General features: G+C 43.5%; 25 non-coding genes across 25 annotated transcripts; all 25 read right to left on the reverse strand.

The window, feature by feature from the left end:
* Positions 1 to 447: 447 nt before the first annotated feature.
* Positions 448 to 520, reverse strand: TRNAV-AAC (transfer RNA valine (anticodon AAC)). Its single transcript has one exon. It is a non-coding gene; the product is annotated as a tRNA-Val (tRNA).
* Positions 521 to 1285: 765 nt separating this feature from the next.
* On the reverse strand, positions 1286 to 1358 carry TRNAV-AAC (transfer RNA valine (anticodon AAC)). The gene has a single exon. It is a non-coding gene; the product is annotated as a tRNA-Val (tRNA).
* Positions 1359 to 1504: 146 nt separating this feature from the next.
* Positions 1505 to 1577, reverse strand: TRNAV-CAC (transfer RNA valine (anticodon CAC)). Its single transcript has one exon. It is a non-coding gene; the product is annotated as a tRNA-Val (tRNA).
* Positions 1578 to 3122: 1545 nt separating this feature from the next.
* Positions 3123 to 3195, reverse strand: TRNAV-CAC (transfer RNA valine (anticodon CAC)). Its single transcript has one exon. It is a non-coding gene; the product is annotated as a tRNA-Val (tRNA).
* A 708-nt stretch (positions 3196 to 3903) lies between these two features.
* TRNAV-CAC (transfer RNA valine (anticodon CAC)) lies at positions 3904 to 3976 on the reverse strand. Its single transcript has one exon. It is a non-coding gene; the product is annotated as a tRNA-Val (tRNA).
* Positions 3977 to 4740: 764 nt separating this feature from the next.
* On the reverse strand, positions 4741 to 4813 carry TRNAV-CAC (transfer RNA valine (anticodon CAC)). Its single transcript has one exon. It is a non-coding gene; the product is annotated as a tRNA-Val (tRNA).
* A 708-nt stretch (positions 4814 to 5521) lies between these two features.
* Positions 5522 to 5594, reverse strand: TRNAV-CAC (transfer RNA valine (anticodon CAC)). Its single transcript has one exon. It is a non-coding gene; the product is annotated as a tRNA-Val (tRNA).
* Positions 5595 to 6139: 545 nt separating this feature from the next.
* TRNAV-AAC (transfer RNA valine (anticodon AAC)) lies at positions 6140 to 6212 on the reverse strand. The gene has a single exon. It is a non-coding gene; the product is annotated as a tRNA-Val (tRNA).
* A 146-nt stretch (positions 6213 to 6358) lies between these two features.
* TRNAV-CAC (transfer RNA valine (anticodon CAC)) lies at positions 6359 to 6431 on the reverse strand. The gene has a single exon. It is a non-coding gene; the product is annotated as a tRNA-Val (tRNA).
* A 546-nt stretch (positions 6432 to 6977) lies between these two features.
* TRNAV-AAC (transfer RNA valine (anticodon AAC)) lies at positions 6978 to 7050 on the reverse strand. The gene has a single exon. It is a non-coding gene; the product is annotated as a tRNA-Val (tRNA).
* Positions 7051 to 7196: 146 nt separating this feature from the next.
* TRNAV-CAC (transfer RNA valine (anticodon CAC)) lies at positions 7197 to 7269 on the reverse strand. Its single transcript has one exon. It is a non-coding gene; the product is annotated as a tRNA-Val (tRNA).
* A 764-nt stretch (positions 7270 to 8033) lies between these two features.
* TRNAV-CAC (transfer RNA valine (anticodon CAC)) lies at positions 8034 to 8106 on the reverse strand. Its single transcript has one exon. It is a non-coding gene; the product is annotated as a tRNA-Val (tRNA).
* Positions 8107 to 8595: 489 nt separating this feature from the next.
* On the reverse strand, positions 8596 to 8668 carry TRNAV-AAC (transfer RNA valine (anticodon AAC)). The gene has a single exon. It is a non-coding gene; the product is annotated as a tRNA-Val (tRNA).
* A 146-nt stretch (positions 8669 to 8814) lies between these two features.
* Positions 8815 to 8887, reverse strand: TRNAV-CAC (transfer RNA valine (anticodon CAC)). The gene has a single exon. It is a non-coding gene; the product is annotated as a tRNA-Val (tRNA).
* A 545-nt stretch (positions 8888 to 9432) lies between these two features.
* TRNAV-AAC (transfer RNA valine (anticodon AAC)) lies at positions 9433 to 9505 on the reverse strand. The gene has a single exon. It is a non-coding gene; the product is annotated as a tRNA-Val (tRNA).
* Positions 9506 to 9651: 146 nt separating this feature from the next.
* TRNAV-CAC (transfer RNA valine (anticodon CAC)) lies at positions 9652 to 9724 on the reverse strand. Its single transcript has one exon. It is a non-coding gene; the product is annotated as a tRNA-Val (tRNA).
* Positions 9725 to 10214: 490 nt separating this feature from the next.
* On the reverse strand, positions 10215 to 10287 carry TRNAV-AAC (transfer RNA valine (anticodon AAC)). Its single transcript has one exon. It is a non-coding gene; the product is annotated as a tRNA-Val (tRNA).
* A 146-nt stretch (positions 10288 to 10433) lies between these two features.
* TRNAV-CAC (transfer RNA valine (anticodon CAC)) lies at positions 10434 to 10506 on the reverse strand. Its single transcript has one exon. It is a non-coding gene; the product is annotated as a tRNA-Val (tRNA).
* Positions 10507 to 11270: 764 nt separating this feature from the next.
* On the reverse strand, positions 11271 to 11343 carry TRNAV-CAC (transfer RNA valine (anticodon CAC)). Its single transcript has one exon. It is a non-coding gene; the product is annotated as a tRNA-Val (tRNA).
* Positions 11344 to 12107: 764 nt separating this feature from the next.
* Positions 12108 to 12180, reverse strand: TRNAV-CAC (transfer RNA valine (anticodon CAC)). The gene has a single exon. It is a non-coding gene; the product is annotated as a tRNA-Val (tRNA).
* Positions 12181 to 12725: 545 nt separating this feature from the next.
* TRNAV-AAC (transfer RNA valine (anticodon AAC)) lies at positions 12726 to 12798 on the reverse strand. Its single transcript has one exon. It is a non-coding gene; the product is annotated as a tRNA-Val (tRNA).
* A 146-nt stretch (positions 12799 to 12944) lies between these two features.
* TRNAV-CAC (transfer RNA valine (anticodon CAC)) lies at positions 12945 to 13017 on the reverse strand. The gene has a single exon. It is a non-coding gene; the product is annotated as a tRNA-Val (tRNA).
* A 490-nt stretch (positions 13018 to 13507) lies between these two features.
* TRNAV-AAC (transfer RNA valine (anticodon AAC)) lies at positions 13508 to 13580 on the reverse strand. Its single transcript has one exon. It is a non-coding gene; the product is annotated as a tRNA-Val (tRNA).
* A 146-nt stretch (positions 13581 to 13726) lies between these two features.
* TRNAV-CAC (transfer RNA valine (anticodon CAC)) lies at positions 13727 to 13799 on the reverse strand. The gene has a single exon. It is a non-coding gene; the product is annotated as a tRNA-Val (tRNA).
* A 764-nt stretch (positions 13800 to 14563) lies between these two features.
* TRNAV-CAC (transfer RNA valine (anticodon CAC)) lies at positions 14564 to 14636 on the reverse strand. The gene has a single exon. It is a non-coding gene; the product is annotated as a tRNA-Val (tRNA).
* Between the last annotated feature and the right edge of the window lie 519 nt (positions 14637 to 15155).

Consider the following 15155-nt stretch of genomic DNA (forward strand, 5'->3'; position numbering starts at 1 on the left):
TCTGATTGGTTCCAAACGACACTCCCACCTTGTCTCGAACTGGGCACCGTCGACAATTGTGGCAAATGTGATGTCCACTTCACTACAGAAACTCAACGGTTTTCAAACAGGGACTTTCACGCGTTAGGCAAAAGTGAAAACCCCTACTCTTGAAAAACTGTTTAAAAAACTGAAGCCGTCCTTACAGGCAAACAAAACTAATGTAAAGAGAAATGCAAGGGCTTTCTTCTCTCGTCATCTAAAAGTGAATGTCACTTGGGAATATTTTGTTACTGCCCCATAGCAAAAGCAACCCCTGCGTCATTTTCTGTTCTGTTTAAATCAGTGGTTCTTTTGCATATGAAGCAAACTCTTAGTGGCAGGTATGAGTGGCATCTACCGTGGCGGGAAAGACACGACGAAACAAGATTTTTCTTTCCGATTCCTTAAAAAAAAGAGACAGTCTCTTGTTTCTGCCCGGTTTCGAACCGGGGACCTTTCACGTGTTAGGCGAACGTGATAACCACTACACTACAGAAACACGTTGACTGCTCACTTCTAGACCTTTGAGTACAGCAGACTAGATGTAGAACACTGAGCGCAGTAATAACTGGCAGCTACTTTGGAGGAAAAGACACAATGAAAAAAGATTTCTCTCTCTTGTGTCTTCAAAAGTAGAACATCTCATGTTTCTGCCCGGTTTCGAACCGGGGACCTTTCGCGTGTGAGGCGAAAGTGATAACCACTACACTACAGAAACCCGATAAAAACACCTCAACTGGTCTTTAGACGCAAACAAAACCAAATTTATAAACCAACGCGAGGAATGTTGAGTCATTCAAAAGTCGCAAAACGCGTTTCTGATTGGTTCCAAACGACACTCCCACCTTGTCTCGAACTGGGCACCGTCGACAATTGTGGCAAATGTGATGTCCACTTCACTACAGAAACTCAACGGTTTTCAAACAGGGACTTTCACGCGTTAGGCAAAAGTGAAAACCCCTACTCTTGAAAAACTGTTTAAAAAACTGAAGCCGTCCTTACAGGCAAACAAAACTAATGTAAAGAGAAATGCAAGGGCTTTCTTCTCTCGTCATCTAAAAGTGAATGTCACTCGGGAATATTTTGTTACTGCCCCATAGCAAAAGCAACCCCTGCGTCATTTTCTGTTCTGTTTAAATCAGTGGTTCTTTTGCATATGAAGCAAACTCTTAGTGGCAGGTATGAGTGGCATCTACCGTGGCGGGAAAGACATGACGAAACAAGATTTTTCTTTCCGATTCCTTAAAAAAAAGAGACAGTCTCTTGTTTCTGCCCGGTTTCGAACCGGGGACCTTTCGCATGTTAGGCGAACGTGATAACCACTACACTACAGAAACACGTTGACTGCTCACTTCTAGACCTTTGAGTACAGCAGACTAGATGGAGAACACTGAGCGCAGTAATAACTGGCAGCTACTTTGGAGGAAAAGACACAATGAAAAAAGATTTCTCTCTCTTGTGTCTTCAAAAGTAGAACATCTCATGTTTCTGCCCGGTTTCGAACCGGGGACCTTTCGCGTGTGAGGCGAACGTGATAACCACTACACTACAGAAACCCGATGAAAACACCTCAACTGGTCTTTAGACGCAAAAAAAACCAAATTTATAAACCAACGCGAGGAATGTTGAGTCATTCAAAAGTCGCAAAACGCGTTTCTGATTGGTTCCAAACGACACTCCCACCTTGTCTCGAACTGGGCACCGTCGACAATTGTGGCAAATGTGATGTCCACTTCACTACAGAAACTCAACGGTTTTCAAACAGGGACTTTCACGCGTTAGGCAAAAGTGAAAACCCCTACTCTTGAAAAACTGTTTAAAAAACTGAAGCCGTCCTTACAGGTAAACAAAACTAATGTAAAGAGAAATGCAAGGGCTTTCTTCTCTCGTCATCTAAAAGTGAATGTCACTCGGGAATATTTTGTTACTGCCCCATAGCAAAAGCAACCCCTGCGTCATTTTCTGTTCTGTTTAAATCAGTGGTTCTTTTGCATATGAAGCAAACTCTTAGTGGCAGGTATGAGTGGCATCTACCGTGGCGGGAAAGACACGACGAAACAAGATTTTTCTTTCCGATTCCTTAAAAAAAGAGACAGTCTCTTGTTTCTGCCCGGTTTCGAACCGGGGACCTTTCGCGTGTTAGGCGAACGTGATAACCACAACACTACAGAAACACGTTGACTGCTCACTTCTAGACCTTTGAGTACAGCAGACTAGATGGAGAACACTGAGCGCAGTAATAACTGGCAGCTACTTTGGAGGAAAAGACACAATGAAAAAAGATTCCTCTCTCTTGTGTCTTCAAAAGTAGAACATCTCATGTTTCTGCCCAGTTTCGAACCGGGGACCTTTCGCGTGTGAGGCGAACGTGATAACCACTACACTACAGAAACCCGATGAAAAAACCTCAACTGGTCTTTAGACGCAAACAAAACCAAATTTATAAACCAAACGACACTCCCACCTTGTCTCGAACTGGGCACCGTCGACAATTGTGGCAAATGTGATGTCCACTTCACTACAGAAACTCAACGGTTTTCAAACAGGGACTTTCACGCGTTAGGCAAAAGTGAAAACCCCTACTCTTGAAAAACTGTTTAAAAAACTGAAGCCGTCCTTACAGGCAAACAAAACTAATGTAAAGAGAAATGCAAGGGCTTTCTTCTCTCGTCATCTAAAAGTGAATGTCACTCGGGAATATTTTGTTACTGCCCCATAGCAAAAGCAACCCCTGCGTCATTTTCTGTTCTGTTTAAATCAGTGGTTCTTTTGCATATGAAGCAAACTCTTAGTGGCAGGTATGAGTGGCATCTACCGTGGCGGGAAAGACACGACGAAACAAGATTTTTATTTCCGATTCCTTAAAAAAAGAGACAGTCTCTTGTTTCTGCCCGGTTTCGAACCGGGGACCTTTCGCGTGTTCGGCGAACGTGATAACCACTACACTACAGAAACACGTTGACTGCTCACTTCTAGACCTTTGAGTACAGCAGACTAGATGGAGAACACTGAGCGCAGTAATAACTGGCAGCTACTTTGGAGGAAAAGACACAATGAAAAAAGATTCCTCTCTCTTGTGTCTTCAAAAGTAGAACATCTCATGTTTCTGCCCGGTTTCGAACCGGGGACCTTTCGCGTGTGAGGCGAACGTGATAACCACTACACTACAGAAACCCGATGAAAAAACCTCAACTGGTCTTTAGACGCAAACAAAACCAAATTTATAAACCAAACGACACTCCCACCTTGTCTCGAACTGGGCACCGTCGACAATTGTGGCAAATGTGATGTCCACTTCACTACAGAAACTCAACGGTTTTCAAACAGGGACTTTCACGCGTTAGGCAAAAGTGAAAACCCCTACTCTTGAAAAACTGTTTAAAAAACTGAAGCCGTCCTTACAGGCAAACAAAACTAATGTAAAGAGAAATGCAAGGGCTTTCTTCTCTCGTCATCTAAAAGTGAATGTCACTCGGGAATATTTTGTTACTGCCCCATAGCAAAAGCAACCCCTGCGTCATTTTCTGTTCTGTTTAAATCAGTGGTTCCTTTGCATATGAAGCAAACTCTTAGTGGCAGGTATGAGTGGCATCTACCGTGGCGGGAAAGACACGACGAAACAAGATTTTTATTTTCGATTCCTTAAAAAAAGAGACAGTCTCTTGTTTCTGCCCGGTTTCGAACCGGGGACCTTTCGCGTGTTCGGCGAACGTGATAACCACTACACTACAGAAACACGTTGACTGCTCACTTCTAGACCTTTGAGTACAGCAGACTAGATGGAGAACACTGAGCGCAGTAATAACTGGCAGCTACTTTGGAGGAAAAGACACAATGAAAAAAGATTTCTCTCTCTTGTGTCTTCAAAAGTAGAACATCTCATGTTTCTGCCCGGTTTCGAACCGGGGACCTTTCGCGTGTGAGGCGAACGTGATAACCACTACACTACAGAAACCCGATAAAAACACCTCAACTGGTCTTTAGACGCAAACAAAACCAAATTTATAAACCAACGCGAGGAATGTTGAGTCATTCAAAAGTCGCAAAACGCGTTTCTGATTGGTTCCAAACGACACTCCCACCTTGTCTCGAACTGGGCACCGTCGACAATTGTGGCAAATGTGATGTCCACTTCACTACAGAAACTCAACGGTTTTCAAACAGGGACTTTCACGCGTTAGGCAAAAGTGAAAACCCCTACTCTTGAAAAACTGTTTAAAAAACTGAAGCCGTCCTTACAGGCAAACAAAACTAATGTAAAGAGAAATGCAAGGGCTTTCTTCTCTCGTCATCTAAAAGTGAATGTCACTCGGGAATATTTTGTTACTGCCCCATAGCAAAAGCAACCCCTGCGTCATTTTCTGTTCTGTTTAAATCAGTGGTTCTTTTGCATATGAAGCAAACTCTTAGTGGCAGGTATGAGTGGCATCTACCGTGGCGGGAAAGACACGACGAAACAAGATTTTTCTTTCCGATTCCTTAAAAAAAGAGACAGTCTCTTGTTTCTGCCCGGTTTCGAACCGGGGACCTTTCGCGTGTTAGGCGAACGTGATAACCACAACACTACAGAAACACGTTGACTGCTCACTTCTAGACCTTTGAGTACAGCAGACTAGATGGAGAACACTGAGCGCAGTAATAACTGGCAGCTACTTTGGAGGAAAAGACACAATGAAAAAAGATTCCTCTCTCTTGTGTCTTCAAAAGTAGAACATCTCATGTTTCTGCCCGGTTTCGAACCGGGGACCTTTCGCGTGTGAGGCGAACGTGATAACCACTACACTACAGAAACCCGATGAAAAAACCTCAACTGGTCTTTAGACGCAAACAAAACCAAATTTATAAACCAAACGACACTCCCACCTTGTCTCGAACTGGGCACCGTCGACAATTGTGGCAAATGTGATGTCCACTTCACTACAGAAACTCAACGGTTTTCAAACAGGGACTTTCACGCGTTAGGCAAAAGTGAAAACCCCTACTCTTGAAAAACTGTTTAAAAAACTGAAGCCGTCCTTACAGGCAAACAAAACTAATGTAAAGAGAAATGCAAGGGCTTTCTTCTCTCGTCATCTAAAAGTGAATGTCACTCGGGAATATTTTGTTACTGCCCCATAGCAAAAGCAACCCCTGCGTCATTTTCTGTTCTGTTTAAATCAGTGGTTCTTTTGCATATGAAGCAAACTCTTAGTGGCAGGTATGAGTGGCATCTACCGTGGCGGGAAAGACACGACGAAACAAGATTTTTATTTCCGATTCCTTAAAAAAAGAGACAGTCTCTTGTTTCTGCCCGGTTTCGAACCGGGGACCTTTCGCGTGTTCGGCGAACGTGATAACCACTACACTACAGAAACACGTTGACTGCTCACTTCTAGACCTTTGAGTACAGCAGACTAGATGGAGAACACTGAGCGCAGTAATAACTGGCAGCTACTTTGGAGGAAAAGACACAATGAAAAAAGATTTCTCTCTCTTGTGTCTTCAAAAGTAGAACATCTCATGTTTCTGCCCGGTTTCGAACCGGGGACCTTTCGCGTGTGAGGCGAACGTGATAACCACTACACTACAGAAACCCGATAAAAACACCTCAACTGGTCTTTAGACGCAAACAAAACCAAATTTATAAACCAACGCGAGGAATGTTGAGTCATTCAAAAGTCGCAAAACGCGTTTCTGATTGGTTCCAAACGACACTCCCACCTTGTCTCGAACTGGGCACCGTCGACAATTGTGGCAAATGTGATGTCCACTTCACTACAGAAACTCAACGGTTTTCAAACAGGGACTTTCACGCGTTAGGCAAAAGTGAAAACCCCTACTCTTGAAAAACTGTTTAAAAAACTGAAGCCGTCCTTACAGGCAAACAAAACTAATGTAAAGAGAAATGCAAGGGCTTTCTTCTCTCGTCATCTAAAAGTGAATGTCACTCGGGAATATTTTGTTACTGCCCCATAGCAAAAGCAACCCCTGCGTCATTTTCTGTTCTGTTTAAATCAGTGGTTCTTTTGCATATGAAGCAAACTCTTAGTGGCAGGTATGAGTGGCATCTACCGTGGCGGGAAAGACACGACGAAACAAGATTTTTATTTCCGATTCCTTAAAAAAAGAGACAGTCTCTTGTTTCTGCCCGGTTTCGAACCGGGGACCTTTCGCGTGTTAGGCGAACGTGATAACCACTACACTACAGAAACACGTTGACTGCTCACTTCTAGACCTTTGAGTACAGCAGACTAGATGGAGAACACTGAGCGCAGTAATAACTGGCAGCTACTTTGGAGGAAAAGACACAATGAAAAAAGATTTCTCTCTCTTGTGTCTTCAAAAGTAGAACATCTCATGTTTCTGCCCGGTTTCGAACCGGGGACCTTTCGCGTGTGAGGCGAACGTGATAACCACTACACTACAGAAACCCGATGAAAAAACCTCAACTGGTCTTTAGACGCAAACAAAACCAAATTTATAAACCAACGCGAGGAATGTTGAGTCATTCAAAAGTCGCAAAACGCGTTTCTGATTGGTTCCAAACGACACTCCCACCTTGTCTCGAACTGGGCACCGTCGACAATTGTGGCAAATGTGATGTCCACTTCACTACAGAAACTCAACGGTTTTCAAACAGGGACTTTCACGCGTTAGGCAAAAGTGAAAACCCCTACTCTTGAAAAACTGTTTAAAAAACTGAAGCCGTCCTTACAGGCAAACAAAACTAATGTAAAGAGAAATGCAAGGGCTTTCTTCTCTCGTCATCTAAAAGTGAATGTCACTCGGGAATATTTTGTTACTGCCCCATAGCAAAAGCAACCCCTGCGTCATTTTCTGTTCTGTTTAAATCAGTGGTTCTTTTGCATATGAAGCAAACTCTTAGTGGCAGGTATGAGTGGCATCTACCGTGGCGGGAAAGACACGACGAAACAAGATTTTTCTTTCCGATTCCTTAAAAAAAAGAGACAGTCTCTTGTTTCTGCCCGGTTTCGAACCGGGGACCTTTCGCATGTTAGGCGAACGTGATAACCACTACACTACAGAAACACGTTGACTGCTCACTTCTAGACCTTTGAGTACAGCAGACTAGATGGAGAACACTGAGCGCAGTAATAACTGGCAGCTACTTTGGAGGAAAAGACACAATGAAAAAAGATTTCTCTCTCTTGTGTCTTCAAAAGTAGAACATCTCATGTTTCTGCCCGGTTTCGAACCGGGGACCTTTCGCGTGTGAGGCGAACGTGATAACCACTACACTACAGAAACCCGATGAAAACACCTCAACTGGTCTTTAGACGCAAAAAAAACCAAATTTATAAACCAACGCGAGGAATGTTGAGTCATTCAAAAGTCGCAAAACGCGTTTCTGATTGGTTCCAAACGACACTCCCACCTTGTCTCGAACTGGGCACCGTCGACAATTGTGGCAAATGTGATGTCCACTTCACTACAGAAACTCAACGGTTTTCAAACAGGGACTTTCACGCGTTAGGCAAAAGTGAAAACCCCTACTCTTGAAAAACTGTTTAAAAAACTGAAGCCGTCCTTACAGGTAAACAAAACTAATGTAAAGAGAAATGCAAGGGCTTTCTTCTCTCGTCATCTAAAAGTGAATGTCACTCGGGAATATTTTGTTACTGCCCCATAGCAAAAGCAACCCCTGCGTCATTTTCTGTTCTGTTTAAATCAGTGGTTCTTTTGCATATGAAGCAAACTCTTAGTGGCAGGTATGAGTGGCATCTACCGTGGCGGGAAAGACACGACGAAACAAGATTTTTCTTTCCGATTCCTTAAAAAAAGAGACAGTCTCTTGTTTCTGCCCGGTTTCGAACCGGGGACCTTTCGCGTGTTAGGCGAACGTGATAACCACAACACTACAGAAACACGTTGACTGCTCACTTCTAGACCTTTGAGTACAGCAGACTAGATGGAGAACACTGAGCGCAGTAATAACTGGCAGCTACTTTGGAGGAAAAGACACAATGAAAAAAGATTCCTCTCTCTTGTGTCTTCAAAAGTAGAACATCTCATGTTTCTGCCCGGTTTCGAACCGGGGACCTTTCGCGTGTGAGGCGAACGTGATAACCACTACACTACAGAAACCCGATGAAAAAACCTCAACTGGTCTTTAGACGCAAACAAAACCAAATTTATAAACCAAACGACACTCCCACCTTGTCTCGAACTGGGCACCGTCGACAATTGTGGCAAATGTGATGTCCACTTCACTACAGAAACTCAACGGTTTTCAAACAGGGACTTTCACGCGTTAGGCAAAAGTGAAAACCCCTACTCTTGAAAAACTGTTTAAAAAACTGAAGCCGTCCTTACAGGCAAACAAAACTAATGTAAAGAGAAATGCAAGGGCTTTCTTCTCTCGTCATCTAAAAGTGAATGTCACTCGGGAATATTTTGTTACTGCCCCATAGCAAAAGCAACCCCTGCGTCATTTTCTGTTCTGTTTAAATCAGTGGTTCTTTTGCATATGAAGCAAACTCTTAGTGGCAGGTATGAGTGGCATCTACCGTGGCGGGAAAGACACGACGAAACAAGATTTTTCTTTCCGATTCCTTAAAAAAAGAGACAGTCTCTTGTTTCTGCCCGGTTTCGAACCGGGGACCTTTCGCGTGTTAGGCGAACGTGATAACCACTACACTACAGAAACACGTTGACTGCTCACTTCTAGACCTTTGAGTACAGCAGACTAGATGGAGAACACTGAGCGCAGTAATAACTGGCAGCTACTTTGGAGGAAAAGACACAATGAAAAAAGATTTCTCTCTCTTGTGTCTTCAAAAGTAGAACATCTCATGTTTCTGCCCGGTTTCGAACCGGGGACCTTTCGCGTGTGAGGCGAACGTGATAACCACTACACTACAGAAACCCGATGAAAGCACCTCAACTGGTCTTTAGACGCAAACAAAACCAAATTTATAAACCAAAGCGAGGAATGTTGAGTCATTCAAAAGTCGCAAAACGCGTTTCTGATTGGTTCCAAACGACACTCCCACCTTGTCTCGAACTGGGCACCGTCGACAATTGTGGCAAATGTGATGTCCACCTCACTACAGAAACTCAACGGTTTTCAAACAGGGACTTTCACGCGTTAGGCAAAAGTGAAAACCCCTACTCTTGAAAAACTGTTTAAAAAACTGAAGCCGTCCTTACAGGCAAACAAAACTAATGTAAAGAGAAATGCAAGGGCTTTCTTCTCTCGTCATCTAAAAGTGAATGTCACTCGGGAATATTTTGTTACTGCCCCATAGCAAAAGCAACCCCTGCGTCATTTTCTGTTCTGTTTAAATCAGTGGTTCTTTTGCATATGAAGCAAACTCTTAGTGGCAGGTATGAGTGGCATCTACCGTGGCGGGAAAGACACGACGAAACAAGATTTTTCTTTCCGATTCCTTAAAAAAAGGGACAGTCTCTTGTTTCTGCCCGGTTTCGAACCGGGGACCTTTCGCGTGTTAGGCGAACGTGATAACCACTACACTACAGAAACACGTTGACTGCTCACTTCTAGACCTTTGAGTACAGCAGACTAGATGGAGAACACTGAGCGCAGTAATAACTGGCAGCTACTTTGGAGGAAAAGACACAATGAAAAAAGATTCCTCTCTCTTGTGTCTTCAAAAGTAGAACATCTCATGTTTCTGCCCGGTTTCGAACCGGGGACCTTTCGCGTGTGAGGCGAACGTGATAACCACTACACTACAGAAACCCGATGAAAAAACCTCAACTGGTCTTTAGACGCAAACAAAACCAAATTTATAAACCAAACGACACTCCCACCTTGTCTCGAACTGGGCACCGTCGACAATTGTGGCAAATGTGATGTCCACTTCACTACAGAAACTCAACGGTTTTCAAACAGGGACTTTCACGCGTTAGGCAAAAGTGAAAACCCCTACTCTTGAAAAACTGTTTAAAAAACTGAAGCCGTCCTTACAGGCAAACAAAACTAATGTAAAGAGAAATGCAAGGGCTTTCTTCTCTCGTCATCTAAAAGTGAATGTCACTCGGGAATATTTTGTTACTGCCCCATAGCAAAAGCAACCCCTGCGTCATTTTCTGTTCTGTTTAAATCAGTGGTTCTTTTGCATATGAAGCAAACTCTTAGTGGCAGGTATGAGTGGCATCTACCGTGGCGGGAAAGACACGACGAAACAAGATTTTTCTTTCCGATTCCTTAAAAAAAAGAGACAGTCTCTTGTTTCTGCCCGGTTTCGAACCGGGGACCTTTCGCGTGTTAGGCGAACGTGATAACCACTACACTACAGAAACACGTTGACTGCTCACTTCTAGACCTTTGAGTACAGCAGACTAGATGGAGAACACTGAGCGCAGTAATAACTGGCAGCTACTTTGGAGGAAAAGACACAATGAAAAAAGATTTCTCTCTCTTGTGTCTTCAAAAGTAGAACATCTCATGTTTCTGCCCGGTTTCGAACCGGGGACCTTTCGCGTGTGAGGCGAACGTGATAACCACTACACTACAGAAACCCGATGAAAACACCTCAACTGGTCTTTAGACGCAAACAAAACCAAATTTATAAACCAACGCGAGGAATGTTGAGTCATTCAAAAGTCGCAAAACGCGTTTCTGATTGGTTCCAAACGACACTCCCACCTTGTCTCGAACTGGGCACCGTCGACAATTGTGGCAAATGTGATGTCCACTTCACTACAGAAACTCAACGGTTTTCAAACAGGGACTTTCACGCGTTAGGCAAAAGTGAAAACCCCTACTCTTGAAAAACTGTTTAAAAAACTGAAGCCGTCCTTACAGGCAAACAAAACTAATGTAAAGAGAAATGCAAGGGCTTTCTTCTCTCGTCATCTAAAAGTGAATGTCACTCGGGAATATTTTGTTACTGCCCCATAGCAAAAGCAACCCCTGCGTCATTTTCTGTTCTGTTTAAATCAGTGGTTCTTTTGCATATGAAGCAAACTCTTAGTGGCAGGTATGAGTGGCATCTACCGTGGCGGGAAAGACACGACGAAACAAGATTTTTCTTTCCGATTCCTTAAAAAAAGAGACAGTCTCTTTTTTCTGCCCGGTTTCGTACCGGGGACCTTTCGCGTGTTAGGCGAACGTGATAACCACTACACTACAGAAACACGTTGACTGCTCACTTCTAGACCTTTGAGTACAGCAGACTAGATGGAGAATACTGAGCGCAGTAATAACTGGCAGCTACTTTGGAGGAAAAGACACAATGAAAAAAGATTTCTCTCTCTTGTGTCTTCAAAAGTAGAACATCTCATGTTTCTGCCCGGTTTCGAACCGGGGACCTTTCGCGTGTGAGGCGAACGTGATAACCACTACACTACAGAAACCCGATGAAAACACCTCAACTGGTCTTTAGACGCAAACAAAACCAAATTTATAAACCAACGCGAGGAATGTTGAGTCATTCAAAAGTCGCAAAACGCGTTTCTGATTGGTTCCAAACGACACTCCCACCTTGTCTCGAACTGGGCACCGTCGACAATTGTGGCAAATGTGATGTCCACTTCACTACAGAAACTCAACGGTTTTCAAACAGGGACTTTCACGCGTTAGGCAAAAGTGAAAACCCCTACTCTTGAAAAACTGTTTAAAAAACTGAAGCCGTCCTTACAGGCAAACAAAACTAATGTAAAGAGAAATGCAAGGGCTTTCTTCTCTCGTCATCTAAAAGTGAATGTCACTCGAGAATATTTTGTTACTGCCCCATAGCAAAAGCAACCCCTGCGTCATTTTCTGTTCTGTTTAAATCAGTGGTTCTTTTGCATATGAAGCAAACTCTTAGTGGCAGGTATGAGTGGCATCTACCGTGGCGGGAAAGACACGACGAAACAAGATTTTTTTTTCCGATTCCTTAAAAAAAGAGACAGTCTCTTGTTTCTGCCCGGTTTCGAACCGGGGACCTTTCGCGTGTTAGGCGAACGTAATAACCACTACACTACAGAAACACGTTGACTGCTCACTTCTAGACTTTTGAGTACAGCAGACTAGATGGAGAACACTGAGCGCAGTAATAACTGGCAGCTACTTTGGAGGAAAAGACACAATGAAAAAAGATTTCTCTCTCTTGTGTCTTCAAAAGTAGAACATCTCATGTTTCTGCCCGGTTTCGAACCGGGGACCTTTCGCGTGTGAGGCGAACGTGATAACCACTACACTACAGAAACCCGATGAAAAAACCTCAACTGGTCTTTAGACGCAAACAAAACCAAATTTATAAACCAACGCAAGGAATGTTGAGTCATTCAAAAGTCGCAAAACGCGTTTCTGATTGGTTCCAAACGACACTCCCACCTTGTCTCGAACTGGGCACCGTCGACAATTGTGGCAAATGTGATGTCCACTTCACTACAGAAACTCAACGGTTTTCAAACAGGGACTTTCACGCGTTAGGCAAAAGTGAAAACCCCTACTCTTGAAAAACTGTTTAAAAAACTGAAGCCGTCCTTACAGGCAAACAAAACTAATGTAAAGAGAAATGCAAGGGCTTTCTTCTCTCGTCATCTAAAAGTGAATGTCACTCGGGAATATTTTGTTACTGCCCCATAGCAAAAGCAACCCCTGCGTCATTTTCTGTTCTGTTTAAATCAGTGGTTCTTTTGCATATGAAGCAAACTCTTAGTGGCAGGTATGAGTGGCATCTACCGTGGCGGGAAAGACACGACGAAACAAGATTTTTCTTTCCGATTCCTTAAAAAAAGGGACAGTCTCTTGTTTCTGCCCGGTTTCGAACCGGGGACCTTTCGCGTGTTAGGCGAACGTGATAACCACTACACTACAGAAACACGTTGACTGCTCACTTCTAGACCTTTGAGTACAGCAGACTAGATGGAGAACACTGAGCGCAGTAATAACTGGCAGCTACTTTGGAGGAAAAGACACAATGAAAAAAGATTCCTCTCTCTTGTGTCTTCAAAAGTAGAACATCTCATGTTTCTGCCCGGTTTCGAACCGGGGACCTTTCGCGTGTGAGGCGAACGTGATAACCACTACACTACAGAAACCCGATGAAAAAACCTCAACTGGTCTTTAGACGCAAACAAAACCAAATTTATAAACCAAACGACACTCCCACCTTGTCTCGAACTGGGCACCGTCGACAATTGTGGCAAATGTGATGTCCACTTCACTACAGAAACTCAACGGTTTTCAAACAGGGACTTTCACGCGTTAGGCAAAAGTGAAAACCCCTACTCTTGAAAAACTGTTTAAAAAACTGAAGCCGTCCTTACAGGCAAACAAAACTAATGTAAAGAGAAATGCAAGGGCTTTCTTCTCTCGTCATCTAAAAGTGAATGTCACTCGGGAATATTTTGTTACTGCCCCATAGCAAAAGCAACCCCTGCGTCATTTTCTGTTCTGTTTAAATCAGTGGTTCTTTTGCATATGAAGCAAACTCTTAGTGGCAGGTATGAGTGGCATCTACCGTGGCGGGAAAGACACGACGAAACAAGATTTTTCTTTCCGATTCCTTAAAAAAAAGAGACAGTCTCTTGTTTCTGCCCGGTTTCGAACCGGGGACCTTTCGCGTGTTAGGCGAACGTGATAACCACTACACTACAGAAACACGTTGACTGCTCACTTCTAGACCTTTGAGTACAGCAGACTAGATGGAGAACACTGAGCGCAGTAATAACTGGCAGCTACTTTGGAGGAAAAGACACAATGAAAAAAGATTTCTCTCTCTTGTGTCTTCAAAAGTAGAACATCTCATGTTTCTGCCCGGTTTCGAACCGGGGACCTTTCGCGTGTGAGGCGAACGTGATAACCACTACACTACAGAAACCCGATGAAAACACCTCAACTGGTCTTTAGACGCAAACAAAACCAAATTTATAAACCAACGCGAGGAATGTTGAGTCATTCAAAAGTCGCAAAACGCGTTTCTGATTGGTTCCAAACGACACTCCCACCTTGTCTCGAACTGGGCACCGTCGACAATTGTGGCAAATGTGATGTCCACTTCACTACAGAAACTCAACGGTTTTCAAACAGGGACTTTCACGCGTTAGGCAAAAGTGAAAACCCCTACTCTTGAAAAACTGTTTAAAAAACTGAAGCCGTCCTTACAGGCAAACAAAACTAATGTAAAGAGAAATGCAAGGGCTTTCTTCTCTCGTCATCTAAAAGTGAATGTCACTCGGGAATATTTTGTTACTGCCCCATAGCAAAAGCAACCCCTGCGTCATTTTCTGTTCTGTTTAAATCAGTGGTTCTTTTGCATATGAAGCAAACTCTTAGTGGCAGGTATGAGTGGCATCTACCGTGGCGGGAAAGACACGACGAAACAAGATTTTTCTTTCCGATTCCTTAAAAAAAGAGACAGTCTCTTTTTTCTGCCCGGTTTCGTACCGGGGACCTTTCGCGTGTTAGGCGAACGTGATAACCACTACACTACAGAAACACGTTGACTGCTCACTTCTAGACCTTTGAGTACAGCAGACTAGATGGAGAATACTGAGCGCAGTAATAACTGGCAGCTACTTTGGAGGAAAAGACACAATGAAAAAAGATTTCTCTCTCTTGTGTCTTCAAAAGTAGAACATCTCATGTTTCTGCCCGGTTTCGAACCGGGGACCTTTCGCGTGTGAGGCGAACGTGATAACCACTACACTACAGAAACCCGATGAAAACACCTCAACTGGTCTTTAGACGCAAACAAAACCAAATTTATAAACCAACGCGAGGAATGTTGAGTCATTCAAAAGTCGCAAAACGCGTTTCTGATTGGTTCCAAACGACACTCCCACCTTGTCTCGAACTGGGCACCGTCGACAATTGTGGCAAATGTGATGTCCACTTCACTACAGAAACTCAACGGTTTTCAAACAGGGACTTTCACGCGTTAGGCAAAAGTGAAAACCCCTACTCTTGAAAAACTGTTTAAAAAACTGAAGCCGTCCTTACAGGCAAACAAAACTAATGTAAAGAGAAATGCAAGGGCTTTCTTCTCTCGTCATCTAAAAGTGAATGTCACTCGAGAATATTTTGTTACTGCCCCATAGCAAAAGCAACCCCTGCGTCATTTTCTGTTCTGTTTAAATCAGTGGTTCTTTTGCATATGAAGCAAACTCTTAGTGGCAGGTATGAGTGGCATCTACCGTGGCGGGAAAGACACGACGAAACAAGATTTTTTTTTCCG

This window comes from Engystomops pustulosus, chromosome 6 (genome assembly GCF_040894005.1).
Source record: "Engystomops pustulosus chromosome 6, aEngPut4.maternal, whole genome shotgun sequence".
Classification (NCBI taxonomy): domain Eukaryota; kingdom Metazoa; phylum Chordata; class Amphibia; order Anura; family Leptodactylidae; genus Engystomops; species Engystomops pustulosus.